The sequence below is a fragment of the Arachis hypogaea genome, chromosome 15 (genome assembly GCF_003086295.3).
Source record: "Arachis hypogaea cultivar Tifrunner chromosome 15, arahy.Tifrunner.gnm2.J5K5, whole genome shotgun sequence".
Lineage (NCBI taxonomy): Eukaryota > Viridiplantae > Streptophyta > Magnoliopsida > Fabales > Fabaceae > Arachis > Arachis hypogaea.
Genome location: NC_092050.1, coordinates 98,735,383 through 98,750,432, shown reverse-complemented (window position 1 = coordinate 98,750,432; position 15,050 = coordinate 98,735,383). Strand labels below are relative to the sequence as shown.

General features: G+C 37.0%; 2 non-coding genes across 2 annotated transcripts; one reads left to right on the top strand and one right to left on the bottom strand.

The window, feature by feature from the left end:
• Window positions 1-2,582: 2,582 nt before the first annotated feature.
• On the bottom strand, window positions 2,583-2,690 carry LOC112753814 (small nucleolar RNA R71). Its single transcript, XR_003178179.1, has one exon. It is a non-coding gene; the product is annotated as a small nucleolar RNA R71 (small nucleolar RNA).
• Window positions 2,691-10,205: 7,515 nt separating this feature from the next.
• Window positions 10,206-10,313, top strand: LOC112753675 (small nucleolar RNA R71). The gene has a single exon (XR_003178049.1). It is a non-coding gene; the product is annotated as a small nucleolar RNA R71 (small nucleolar RNA).
• Window positions 10,314-15,050: the final 4,737 nt, after the last annotated feature.

Sequence of the window (15,050 nt, the reverse complement as noted above, 5' to 3'; positions counted from 1 at the left end):
ATAACTATTTTATATCCGCCTGACTGAGATTTACAAGGTGACCATAGCTTGCTTCATACCAACAATCTCCGTGGGATCGACCCTTACTCATGTAAGGTTTATTACTTGGACGACCCAGTGCACTTGCTGGTTAGTTGTATCGAAGTTGTGAATGAAAAACGATTTATTAAGACGTGCGTACAGAGTTTTTGGCGCCATTGCCTGAGATCACAATTTCGTGCACCAAGTTTTTGGCACCGTTGCCGGGGATTGTTCGAGTTTGGACAACTGACAGTTCATCTTGTTGCTCAGATTAGGTAATTTTCTTTTTGTTTTCTTTTCAAAAAATTTTCAAAAATCTTTCAAAAATTTCTCATCTGTTTTCGAAAAAAAAATGTTTTCAAAAAAATATATTTTTCTTAAGAATTTTTAAGAATGAATTCTAGTGTTTCATGATAATTTGTTGAATCCTGGCTGGCTGTGAAGCCATGTCCAAATTCCTTTGGACTGAGGATTCAACTAATCACTTCAATGCATGTAATAGCATACTAAAGCTTGGCTGGCTATTAAGCCATGCCTAACCCTCAGATTGGAGCTTTAGACTAAAGAGCACAAGATTCCTGGAATTCATATTAAAAATTTTGTAATCCTTATTTTTCTTTTTCACATTAATTTTCGAAAAATCCAAAAAAATTTAATAAAATCATAAAAATCAAAAATATTTTATGTTTCTTGTTTGAGTCTTGAGTCAAGTTGAAAGTTTGGTGTCAATTGCATTTTCATCTTGCATTTTTCGAAAAAATTCATGCATTCATGGTGTTCTTCATGATCTTCAAGTTGTTCTTGGTAAGTCTTCTTGTTTGATCTTGATGTTTTCTTGTTTTGTGTCTTTTCTGGTTTTTCACATGCATTCTTGCATCCATAGTGTCTGAACATGAAAAATTTTTAAGTTTGGTGTCTTGCATGTTTTCTTTGCATTAAAAATTTTTCAAAAATAAGTTCTTGATGTTCATCTTGATATTCAAAGTGTTCTTGGTGTTCATCTTGACATTCATAGCATTCTTGCATGCATTCATTGTTTTGATCCAAAATTTTCATGCATTGAGTCTTTTTCATGTTTTTCCCTCTCATCATTAAAAATTCAAAAATAAAAAAAAAATATCTTTCCCTTTTTCACTCATAAATTTCGAAAATTTAAGTTGACTTTTTCAAAACTTTTTAAAATCTAGTTGTTTTTATGAGTCAAATCAAATTTTCAATTTAAAAATCTTATCTTTTTCAAAAATCAAATCTTTTTCATTTTTCTTATTTATTTTAGAAAATTTTAAAAATATTTTTCAAAAATATTTTTCTTATCTTTATCTCCTAATTTTCGAAAATAACATCATCAATTAATGTTTTGATTCAAAAATTTCAAGTTTGTTACTTGCTTGTTAAGAAAGATTCAAACTTTGAGTTCTAGAATCATATCTTGTGATTTCTTGTGAATCAAGTTATTAATTGTGATTTTAAAAATCAAATCTTTTTCAAAACTAATTTCAATCATATCTTTTCAAAAATATCTCTTTATCTTATCTTTTTCAAAATTTGATTTTAAAATATCCTTTCTAACTTCTTATCTTCTTATCTTTTCAAAATTGATTTTCAAATTTGTTTCAACTAACTAACTAACTTTTTGTTTGTTTCTTATCTTTTTCAAAACTACCTAATTAACTCTCTCTCTCTAATTTTTGAAAATATCTTCCCTCTTTTTCAAAATTTCTTTTTAATTAACTAATTATTTTAATTTTTTATTTTAATTTTCGAAAAATTACTAACCTTTTTCAAAAACTATTTTCGAAAATCACTAACTCTTTTTCAAAAATAATTTTCGAAAATTCTCCTTCTCTCTCATCTCCTTCTATTTATTTATTCATCTACTAACACCTCTCTTCATCCCACATCTCTGCTCTCCTTACCCTTGTGTTTCTTTCTTTACATTACATTCTTTTCTTCTTCTACTCACACAGGGGAACCTCTATACCTGTGGTAAAAAGGATCCCTATTATTATTTTTCTGTCCCTCTTTTTCATATGAGCAGGAGCAAGGACAAGAACATTCTTGTTGAAGCAGATCCAGAACCTGAAAGGACTCTGAAGAAGAAACTAAGAGAAGCTAAATTACAACAATCCAGCAAGCACCTTTCAGAAATTTTTGAACAAGAGGAGATGGCAGCCGAAAATAATAATAATGCAAGGAGGATGCTTGGTGACTTTACTGCACCTAATTCCAATTTACATGGAAGAAGCATCTCCATTCCTACCATTGGAGCAAACAATTTTGAGCTGAAACCTCAATTAGTTTCTCTGATGCAGCAAAACTGCAAGTTTCATGGACTTCCATCTGAAGATCCTTTTCAGTTCTTAACTGAATTTTTGCAGATCTGTGATACTGTTAAGACTAATGGAGTAGATCCTGAAGTCTACAGGCTCATGCTTTTTCCTTTTGCTGTAAGAGGCAGAGCTAGAATATGGTTGGACTCTCAACCTAAGGATAGCCTGAACTCTTGGGATAAGCTGGTCAAGGCTTTCTTAGCCAAGTTCTTTCCTCCTCAAAAGCTGAGTAAGCTTAGAGTGGATGTTCAAACCTTCAGACAGAAAGAAGGTGAATCCCTCTATGAAGCTTGGGAGAGATACAAAGAACTGACCAAAAAGTGTCCTTCTGACATGCTTTCAGAATGGACCATCCTGGATATATTCTATGATGGTCTGTCTGAATTAGCTAAGATGTCATTGGATACTTCTGCAGGTGGATCCATTTACCTAAAGAAAACGCCTGCAGAAGCTCAAGAACTCATTGACATGGTTGCTAATAACCAGTTCATGTACACTTCTGAGAGGAATCCTGTGAGTAATGGGACGCTTCAGAAGAAAGGAGTTCTTGAAATTGATACTCTGAATACCATATTGGCTCAGAATAAAATATTGACTCAGCAAGTCAATATGATTTCTCAGAGTCTGAATGGAATGCAAGCTGCATCCAACAGTACTCAGGAGGTATCTTCTGAAGAAGAAGCTTATGATCTTGAAAACCCTGCAATAGCAGAGGTGAATTACATGGGTGAACCTTCTGGAAACACCTATAACCCCTCATGGAGAAACCACCCAAATCTCTCATGGAAGGATCAACAAAGGCCTCAACTAGGCTTTAATAATGGTGGAAGATATAGGTTTAACAATAGTAAACCTTTTCCATCATCCACTCAGCAACAGACAGAGAACTCTGAACAAAATACCTCTAATTTAGCAAACTTAGTCTCTGATCTATCTAAGGCCACTATAAGTTTCATGAATGAAACAAGGTCCTCCATTAGAAATTTGGAGGAACAAGTGGGCCAGCTGAGTAAAAGGATCACTGAAATCCCTCCTAGTACTCTCCCAAGCAATACAGAAGAAAATCCAAAAGGAGAGTGCAAGGCCATTGAAATGACCATCATGGCCGAAACCACAAAAGAGGAGGAGGACGTGAATCCCAAGGAGGAAGACCTCTTGGGACGTCCAGTGATCAATAAGGAGTTTCCCTCTGAGGAACCAAAGGAATCTGAGGCTCATCTAGAGACCATAGAGATTCCATTAAACCTCCTTATGCCATTCATGAGCTCTGATGAGTATTCCTCTTCTGAAGAGAATGAGGATGTTACTGAGGAGCTAGTTACCAAGTACCTTGGTGCAATCATGAAGCTGAATGCTAAATTATTTGGTATTGAGACTTGGGGAGATAAACCTCCCCTGTTCACCAATGAACTGAGTGATCTGGATCAACTGACATTGCCTCAGAAGAAACAGGATCCTGGAAAGTTTGTAATACCTTGTACCAAAGGCAACATGATCTTTGAAAAGGCTTTGTGTGACCTTGGTTCAAGGATAAACCTCATGCCCCTCTCTGTAATAGAGAAACTGGGAATCTTTGGGGTGCAAGCTACTAAAATCTCATTAGAGATGGAAGACAATTCAAGAAAATAGGCTTATAGACAAGTAGAGGACGTGTTAGTAAAGGTTGAAGGCCTTTACATCCCTACTGATTTCATAGTCCTAGATACTGGGAAGGATGAGGATGAATCCATCATCCTTGGAAGGCCCTTGCTAGCCACAGCAAGAGCTGTGATTGATGTTGACAGAGGTGAACTAGTCCTTCAATTGAATGAGGACTCCCTTGTGTTTAACACTCGAGGTCATCCTTCTGTAAATATGGAGAGGAAGCATAAAAAGCTTCTCTCAAAACAGAGTCAACCAGAGCCCCCACAGTTAAGCTCTAAGTTTGGTGTTGAACTCCCATATCCAAACTCTAAGTTTGGTGTTGGGAAGTCTCAACAATGCTCTGAACATCTGTGAGGCTCCATGAGAGCCCACTGTCAAGCTATTGACATTAAAGAAGCGCTTGATGGGAGGCAACCCAATTTTTATTTATCTAATTTTATTTTTCCTGTTCTTTCATGTTTTATCAGGTTCATGATCATGTGGAGTCACAAAATAAATATAAAAATTGAAAACGGAATAAAAAAAAGCAGAAGAAAAATCACACCCTGGAGGAGGATCTCACTGGCCTTTAAACGCCAGGAAGAAGCATCTGGCTGGCGTTCAACGCCAGAACAGAGCATGGTTCTGGCGCTGAACTCCCAAAATGGGCAGCATCTGGGCGTTTGAACGCCAGAATTGCACCCTGGAGAAGAGCTGGCACTGAACGACCAGAACAAGCATGGTTCTGGCGTTCAACGCCAGAAATGGGCAACAAATGGGCATTCAACGCCCAGAACAAGCACCAATCTGGCGCTGAACGCCCAGAGTTGTGTGCAAGGGCATCTTGCATGCCTAATTTGGTGCAAGGTTGTAAATCCTTGACACCTCAGGATCTGTGGACCTTACATGATCCCCACCTACCTCACCCTCTCTCTCTCCATTCATGGTCATCCCTTCTGTTCTCCATTTACCACTCACATCCATACACCCACCTACCTTTAAAATTCAACATCTCTTTCCCACCCAATCCCACCCATATGGCCGAATACACACATCCCTCCATCTCCTCCATATCTTCTTCTTCTTCTTCTTCTTCTATTCTTTCTTCTTTTGCTCGAGGGCGAGAAACATTCTGTGTTTGGTGTGGTAAAAGCATAGCTTTTTGTTTTTCCATAACCATTAATGGCACATAAGGCCAGAGAAACCTCAAGAAAGAGGAAAGAGAAGACAATTGCTTCCACCTTTGAGCCATGAGAGATGGAAAGATTCATCTCACAAGCCCATCACTAAGAAAAGGATGGAGCAAACAAGAGAGCACATTCATGGATCTCAACAGGCACATGAAGAAGCTCACCATCAAGAAATCCCTGAGATACCTCAAGGGATGCAACTTCCTCCACAAAACTTTTGGGAGCAAATCAACACCTCCCTAGGAGAATTAAGTTCCAACATGGGACAATTAAGGGTGGAACATCAAGAGCACTCCATCATCCTTCATGAAATTAGAGAAGATCAAAAAGCAATGAGGGAGGAGCAACAAAGACAAGTAAGAGACATAGAAGAGCTCAAGGACATCATTGGTTCCTCAAGAAGGAAACGCCACCATCACTAAGGTGGATTCATTCCTTGTTCTTAAATTCTCTGTTTTTCGTTTTCTTTATGTTAAGTGCTTATCCATGTTTGTGTCTTATTACATGATCATTATTATTTAGTAACTTTGTCTTAATGTTATGAATGTCCTATGAATCCATCACCTCTCTTAAATGAAAAATGTTTTAATTCAAAAGAACAAGAAGTACATGAGTTTCGAATTTATCCTTGAACTTAGTTTAATTATATTGATGTGGTGACAATACTTTTTGTTTTCTGAATGAATGCTTGAACAGTGCATATGTCTTTTGAAGTTGTTGTTTTAGAATGTTAAATATGTTGGCTCTTGAAAGAATGATGACAAGGAGACATGTTATTTGATAATCTGAAAAATCATAAAAATGATTCTTGAAGCAAGAAAAAGCAGCAAAGAACAAAGCTTGCAGAAAAAAAATAATAAAAAAATAGCGAAAAAAAAGAGAGAAGAGAAAAAGAAAGCAGAAAAAGCCAAAAGCTCTTAAAACCAAGAGGCAAGAGCAAAAAGCCAATAGCCCTTAAAACCAAAAGGCAAGGGTAAATAAAAAGGATCCCAAGGCTTTGAGCATCAGTGGATAGGAGGGCCTAAAGGAATAAAATCCTGGCCTAAAAGGCTAAACCAAGCTGTCCCTAACCATGTGCTTGTGGCGTGAAGGTGTCAAGTGAAAACTTGAGACTGAGCGGTTAAAGTCAAGGTCCAAAGCAAAAGAAGAGTGTGCTTAAGAACCCTAGACACCTCTAATTGGGGACTTTAGCAAAACTGAGTCACAATCTGAAAAGGTTCACCCAGTTATGTGTCTGTGGCATTTATGTATCCGGTGGTAATACTGGAAAACAAAGTGCTTAGGGCCACGGCCAAGACTCATAAAATAGCTGTGTTCAAGAATCATCATACTGAACTAGGAGAATCAATAACACTATCTGAACTCTGAGTTCCTATAGATGCCAATCATTCTGAACTTCAATGGATAAAGTGAGATGCCAAAACTATTCAAGAGGCAAAAAGCTACAAGTCCCGCTCATTTAATTGGAGCTATGTTTCATTGATAGTTTGGAATTTATAGTATATTCTCTTTTTTTTATCCTATTTGATTTTCAGTTGCTTGGGGACAAGCAACAATTTAAGTTTGGTGTTGTGATGAGCGGATAATTTATACGCTTTTTGGCATTGTTTTTAGTATGTTTTTAGTAGAATCTAGTTACTTTTAGGGATGTTTTCATTAGTTTTTATGTTAAATTCATATTTTTGGACTTTACTATGAGTTTGTGTGTTTTTCTGTTATTTCAGGTACTTTCTGGCTAAAATTGAGGGACTTGAGCAAAAATCAGATTCAGAGGTTGAAGAAGGACAGCTGATGCTGTTGGATTCTGACCTCCCTGCACTCAAAGTAGATTTTCTGAAGCTACCGAACTCAAAATGGCGCGCTTCCAATTGCGTTGGAAAGTAGACATCCAGGGCTTTCCAGAAATATATAATAGTCCATACTTTGGCCGAGTTTAGACGACGTAAAAGGGCGTTGAATGCCAGTTCTACGCTGCTGTCTGGAGTTAAACGCCAGAAACACGTCACAAGCCAGAGTTGAATGCCAGAAATACATTACAAACTGACGTTCAACTCCAAGATTGACCTCTACACGTGTAACATTCAAGATCAGCACAAGCACACACCAAGTGGGCCCCGGAAGTGGATTTATGCATCAATTACTTACTTCTGTAAACCCTAGTAACTAGTTTAGTATAAATAGGACTTTTTACTATTGTATTAGATCTCTTATGATCATATTTTGATCTATAGACCTCCATGGGAGGCTGGCCACTCGGCCATGCTTACCCTGTATTCACTTATGTATTTTCATAAGGTAGAGTTTCTGCACTCCATAGATTAAGGTGTGGAGCTCTGCTGTTCCTCAAAGATTAATGCAAAGTACTACTGTTTTTCTATTCAATTCAACTTATTCCGCTTCTAAGATATTCATTCGCACTTCAACCTGAATGTGATGAACGTGACAATCATCATCATTCCCCCACGAACGCGTGCCTGACAACCACTTTCGTTCCACCTTAGATTGAATGAGTATCTCTTGGATCTCTTAATCAGAATCTTCGTGGTATAAGCTAGATTGATGGCGGCATTCATGAGAGTCCGGAAAGTCTAAACCTTGTCTGTGGTATTCCGAGTAGGACTCTAGGATTGAATGACTGTGACGAACTTCAAACTCGCGAGTGCTGGGCGTAGTGACAGACGCAAAAGGAGGTTGAATCCTACTCCAGTATGATCGAGAACCTCAGATGATTAGCCGTGCTGTGACAGAGCATTTGGACCATTTTCACAAGAGGATGGGATGCAGCCATTGACAAGGGTGATGCCTCCAGACAATTAGCCATGCAGTGACAGTGCATCGGACCATTTTCCAGAGAGGATACAAAGTAACCATTGACAACGGTGATGTCCTTACATAAAGCCAGCCATGGAAAGGAGTAAGACTGATTGGATGAAGACAGCAGGAAAGCAAAGGTTCAGAGGAACGAAAGCATCTCTATAGACTTATCTAAAATTCTCACCAATGATATACATAGGTGTTTCTATCCTTATTTTCTATCTATTTATTATTTATGTTCGAAAACTCCATAACTATTTTATATCCGCCTGACTGAGATTTACAAGGTGACCATAGCTTGCTTCATACCAACAATCTTCGTGGGATCGACCCTTACTCACGTAAGGTTTATTACTTGGACGACCCAGTGCACTTGCTGGTTAGTTGTATCGAAGTTGTGAATGAAAAATGATTTATTAAGACGTGCGTACAGAGTTTTGGCACCGTTGCCTGAGATCACAATTTCGTGCACCAATTATCAACCTAAAGAAAACATAAAATAATAATAGAAAATAAATAAATATAATTAGATAACATTGGGTTGCCTCCCAACAAGCACTTCTTTAGTGTCAATAGCTTGACAGTGAGCTCTCATGGAGCCTCACAGATGTTCAGAGCTTTGTTGGAACCTCCCAACACCAAACTTAGAGTTTGACTGTGGGGTCTTTGGTTGACTCTGCAGTAAGAAAAGCTTTTCATGCTTCCTCTCCATGGTTATAGAAGGAGATTCTTGAGTCTTAAACACAAGGTTGTCCTCATTCAGTTGAAGGATCAACTCTCCTCTGTCCACATCAATCACAGCTTTTGCTGTGGCTAGGAAGGATCTTCCAAGGATGATTGATTCATCCTCATCCTTCCCAGTGTCTAGGATTATGAAATCAGCAGGAATATAAAGGCCTTCAACCTTTACTAACACTTCCTTTACTTGTCCATAAGCCTGTTTTCTGGAGTTGTCTGCCATCTCTAATGAGATTATGGCAGCTTGCACCTCAAAGATTCCCAGTTTCTCTATTACAGAGAGTGGCATGAGGTTTATCCCTGATCCAAGGTCACATAGAGCCTTCTCAAAGGTCATGGTGCCTATGGTACAAGGTATTAAGAACTTTCCAGGATCCTATTTCTTCGGAGGCAATCTCAGTTGATCCAGATCACTTAGTTCATTGATGAGCAAGGGAGGTTCGTCTTCCCAAGTCTCATTACCAAATAATTTGGCATTCAGCTTCATGATTGCACTAAGGTACTTGGCAACTTGCTCTTCAGTAACATCTTCATTCTCTTCAGAAGAAGAATACTCATCAGAGCTCATGAATGGCATAAGGAGGTTCAATGGAATCTCTATGGTCTCTAGATGAGCCTCAAATTCCTTTGGTTCCTCAGAGGAAAACTCCTTATTGATCACTGGACGTCCCAGGAGGTCTTCCTCACTGGGATTCGTGTTTTCTCCCTCCCTTGTAGGTTCGGCCATGATGGTTAAATCAATGGCCTTGCACTCTCTTTTTGGATTCTCTTCTGTATTGCTTGGAAGAGTACTAGGAGGAGTTTCAGTGACTCTTTTACTCAGCTGGCCCACTTGTGCCTCCAAATTTCTAATGGAGGATCTTGTTTCATTCATGAAACTTAGAGTGGCCTTAGATAGATCAGAGACTATGTTTGCTAAGCTAGATGGATCCTGCTCAAAACTCTCTGTCTTTTGCTGAGTGGATGATGGAAAAGGCTTGCTATTGCTAAACCTGTTTCTTCTACCATTGTTAAAGCCTTGTTGAGGCTTTTGTTGATCGTTCCATGAGAAATTTGGATGATTCCTCCATGAGGGATTATAGGTGTTTCCATAGGGTTCACCCATGTAATTCACCTCTGCTATTGCAGGGTTCTCAGGATCATAAGCTTCTTCTTCAGAAGATGCCTCTTTAGTACTATTGGATGATTCCTTCAATCCATTCAGACTCTGAGAGATCATATTAACTTGCTGAGTCAATATTTTATTCTGAGCCAATATGGCATTCAGAGTATCAATTTCAAGAACTCCCTTCCTCATAGGCGTCCCATTATTCACAGGATTCCTTTCAGAAGTGTACATGAACTGGTTATTTGCAACCATGTCAATGAGTTCTTGAGCTTCTGCAGGCGTTTTCTTTAGGTGAATGGATCCACCTGCAGAATGGTCCAGTGACATCTTTGATAGCTCAGACAGACCATCCTAGAATATATCCAGGATGGTCCATTCTGAAAGCATGTCAGAAGGACACTTTTTGGTCAGTTCCTTGTATCTCTCCCAAGCTTCATAGAGGGATTCACCTTCTTTCTGTCTGAAGGTTTGGACATCCACTCTAAGCTTACTAAGCTTTTTAGGAGGAAAGAACTTGGCTAAGAAAGCCGTGACCAGCTTATCCCAAGAGTTCAGGCTATCTTTAGCTTGAGAGTCCAACCATACTCTAGCTCTGTCTCTTACAGCAAACGGGAAAAGCATAAGCCTGTAGACCTCGGGATCAACCCCATTGGTCTTAACAGCATCACAGATCTGCAAGAATTCAGTTAAGAACTGAAAAGAATCTTCTGATAGAAGTCCATGAAACTTGCAATTCTGTTGCATAAGAGAAACTAATTGAGTTTTCAGCTCAAAATTGTTTTCTCCAATGACAGGGATTGAGATGCTTCTTCCATGTAAATTGGAATTAGGTGCAGTAAAGTCACCAAGCATCTTCCTTGCATTGTTGTTATTTTCGGCCATGTTTTCTTCTTTTTTGAAAATTTCTGTCAGATTTTCTCCAGAGAGTTGTGCTTTAGCTTCCCTTAGCTTCCTCTTCAGAGTTCTTTCAGGTTTAGGATCAGCTTCAAGAAGAATGTTCTTATCCTTGTTCCTGCTCATATGAAAAAGAGGAGAACACAAAAGAAAATATGGAATCCTCTATGTCACAGTATAGAGATTTCTGTATGTGAGTATAAGAATAGAAGAATAGAAGAAGAGAAATTCGAACACCAAGAGGAAGAGATGGTTCGAATTTTTAGATGAAGAGAAGTGTTAGTAAATAAATAAATAATTAGAAGGAGATGAGAGAAAGGGAATTTTGAAAATTAATTAAATTAAAAATAAAATTTAAAGTTAAATTTTGAAAATTAAAATTGAAATCAAATTAAATTAAAAATTAAAATAATTAGTTAATAAAAAAAAGAAATTTGAAAAAGGGGGAAGGGATTTTTGAAAATTAGAGAGAGAGAATTAGTTAGGTAGTTTTGAAAAAGATATGATTGAAACAAAAAGATAGGATTGATAAAAAAAAATTGAAAATCAATTTTAAAAAGGTAAGAAGTTAGAAAGGAAGTTAGAAAAGATTTTGAAATTGATTTTGAAAAAGATGTGATTGAAACTTAATTTGAAAAATATTTGAAAAAGAAATTTAAAAGAATTTGATTTTGAAAATTAAAGTTGATTACTTGACTAACAAGAAACTAAAAAGATATGATTCTAAAGTTTAAAGATTGAACCTTTCTTACTAGGCAAGTAACAAACTTAATATTTTTTTGAATCAATCACATTAATTGTTAGTAAAGATTTGAAATTATGAAACAAAATAAGAAAAAGATTTTTGAAAATCATTTTGAAATTTTTGAAAATTATGAAAGAAAAATGAAAAAGATTTGATTTTTGAAAAAGATTTGAAAAAGATAAGATTTTTAAATTGAAAATTTGATTTGACTCATAAGAAATAACTAAATTTGAAAAATTTTTGAAAAAGTCAACCCAAATTTTCGAAATTTTATGATAGAATAAAGGAAAGATATTTTTTGATTTTTTTGAATTTTTAATGATGAAAGAGAAAAACACAAAAATGACACATAACATAAAAATTATGAATCAAAACACACAATGCATGCAAGAATACTTTGAATGTCAAGATGAACACCAAGAACACTATGAATGTCAAGATGAACACCAAGAACTTATTTTTGAAAAGTTTTCAAGAAAAGAAAACATGCAAGACACCAAACTTAAAAATTTTTATTCTTTAGGCATTAATAATTCAAGAATGCATATGAAAAACAAGAAAATACACAAAACAAGGAAATATGAAGATCAAACAAGAAGACTGGCCAAGAACAACTTGAAGATCATGAAGAATGCAATGCATGAAATTTTCGAAAATAATTTTCTTAGAAAATTAAAAAGATGCAATTGACACCAAACTTAAAACTTGACTCCAGACTCAAACAAGAAACATCAAATTATTTTTGGATTTTATGATTTTATTAATTTATTTTTGGATTTTTCGAAAATTATTTTGGAAAAACGAAAAAGAAGAATTTTTTTTTGTATTTTTCGAAAATAAGAAATAAAAAGCTTAAAATTAAAATAAAATTACCTAATCTGAGCAACAAGATGAACCGTCAGTTGTCTAAACTCGAACAATCCCCGGCAACGGCGCCAAAAACTTGGTGTGGAGAAATCGTGACGGTTCCATTCATTGGTAACGGCGCTGAAAACTTTATACGCACGTTCATAATCTTAATTCTTTGTCACAACTTCGCACAACTGACCAGCAAGTGCACTGGGTCGTCCAAGTAATAAACCTTACGTGAGTAAGGGTCGATCCCACGGAGATTGTCGGTTTGAAGCAAGCTATGGTCACCTTGTAAATCTCAGTCAGGCGAATTCAAATGTATTAAGAGATTATAGTGTACTAAAAGATAATTAAAATAGGATAAAGATACTTATGTAATTCATTGGTGAGAGTTTCAGATAAGCGTATAGAGATGCTTTCGTTCCTCTGAACCTCTGCTTTCCTACTGTCTTCATCCAACCATTCCTACTCCTTTCCATGGCAAGCTTTATGTAGGGCATCACCATTGTCAATGGATACATCCCATCCTCTCTATGAAAATGGTCCAATGCGCTGTCACTGCGTGGCTAATCATCTGTTAGTTCTCGATCATACTAGAATAGCATTTACTATCCTTTTGCGTCTGTCACTACGCCCAGCACTCGCGAGTTTGAAGCTCGTCACAGCCATCCCTTCCCAGATCCTACTCGGAATACCACAGACAAGGTTTAGACTTTCCGGATCTCAGGAATGGCCATCCATGGGTTCTAACTTATACCATGAAGATTCTAATATCTCGGACTCGGTCCTCTGTATTAGATATCTAAGAGATACTCATTCTAGCTTGTTTGCATGTAGAACAGAAGTATTTGTCTGGCACGCGTTCATAGGTGAGAATGATGATGAGCGTCACATAATCATCACATTCATCATGTTCTTGGGTGCGAATGGATATCTTAGAGAAGGAATAAGCTTGAATTGAATAGAAAAACAGTAGTACTTTGTATTAATTCATGAGGAACAGTAGAGCTCCACACCTTAATCTATGGTGTGTAGAAACTCTACCGTTTGAAAATACATAAGTGATGATGGTCCAGGCATGGCCGAATGGCCAGCCCCCATGAAAGTCTAAGATAACATAAAACTGATCAAAGATCTGATCCGAAGATAGTAAAAAGTCCTATTTATACTAAACTAGTTACTAGGGTTTACAGAAATGAGTAAATGATGCGGAAATTCACTTCCGGGGCCCACTTGGTGTGTGTTTGGGCTGAGCATTGAGTTTTACACGTGTAGAGGTCTTTCTTGGAGTTGAACGCCAGTTTGTAACCTGTTTCTGGCGTTTAACTCCACTTTGCAACCTGTTTCTGCCGTTTGACTCCAGAATGCAGCATGGAACTGGCGTTCAACGCCAGTTTGCGTCGTCTATCCTTAATCAAAGTATGGAATATTATATATTTCTGAAAAGCCCTGGATGTCTACTTTTCAACGCAATTGAGACACGCCATTTGGAGTTCTGTAGCTCCAGAAAATCCACTTTGAGTGCAGGGAGGTCAGAATCCAACAGCATCTGCAGTCCTTCTTCAACCTCTGAATCTGATTTTTGCTCAAGTCCCTCAATTTCAGCCAGAAAATACCTGAAATCACAGAAAAACACATAAACTCATAGTAAAGTCCAAAAATGTGAATTTTAATTAAAAACTAATAAAAATATACTAAAAACTAATTAAATTATACTGAAAACTATGTAAAAATAATGCCAAAAAGCGTATAAATTATCCGCTCATCAACGTGGCACGCCATTCACACGCCACGCACACGCCACACACATGCCTTTGATGAATGGTTATTTCCCTTAGTTTTCAATCGTAATTTTCTTGTCTTTTTGTAATTTTTCATTTTTAGTGATAGGAGTAGTATAAATGCCCTTTGAAGAGTACTGAAAAGGGGCTCAAAACTTTTACTTCACTTGCTTCAGCTTCTTCCATCTCTTGTACTTTTATCTAAGATATGAGAAGCTAAATTCACTCTCATTGGGGGAGGGAGCTCTGTTGCACTTGATAGATTAAATGATAGTGAATTTCTTCTTTTCTTCATCTCTCTTCGATTTGCTAGAAGGAATTTCGTTCTTCTCTTCATCTCACTTTGATTTGCTAGAAGGAATTTCGTTCTTCATGCTTAGTGTTCAATTATCTTGGAAAAGAGATTGAATGCAATTTGGGTTTCATGGGAACCTTGGAAAAGGAAACATAAAATCATACTTAAAATCCCTTCTCACATTGAGTAGCTCTGGGTTTTGGGATTGGATATGGTGATGTAAAATCTACCCACTACTTGGATCTATGAGGATGTGTGGTAAAATTAGGGACTAAGCTTATCTCTCTTCATGAGCAATTAGACCAAGGAATTGGCTGATTATCAAGATTTAAGAGATTGAATCACCAAGGAATTGGGGTTCAATCAATCATGATTGCTGATGGGTTGGAAATGGAATTCCAACACCTAAAACTCATCGGTAAGTGTACCGGGTCGCATCAAGTAATAATAGCTCACATGAGTGAGGTCGATCCTACAGGGATTGAAGGATTGAGCAATTTTAGTCAGATGGTTGATTTAGTCAAGCGAACAAGAGTTGATTTGAGTGATTTGTATCCAACAGAAGCTAAATTGCATGAAATATAAGGGGAGGGGGATGATTGACAGTAAATTAAAGAGCAAAGAAAATAAAGAAGCTAAATCTTAAATTGCAAGTAATA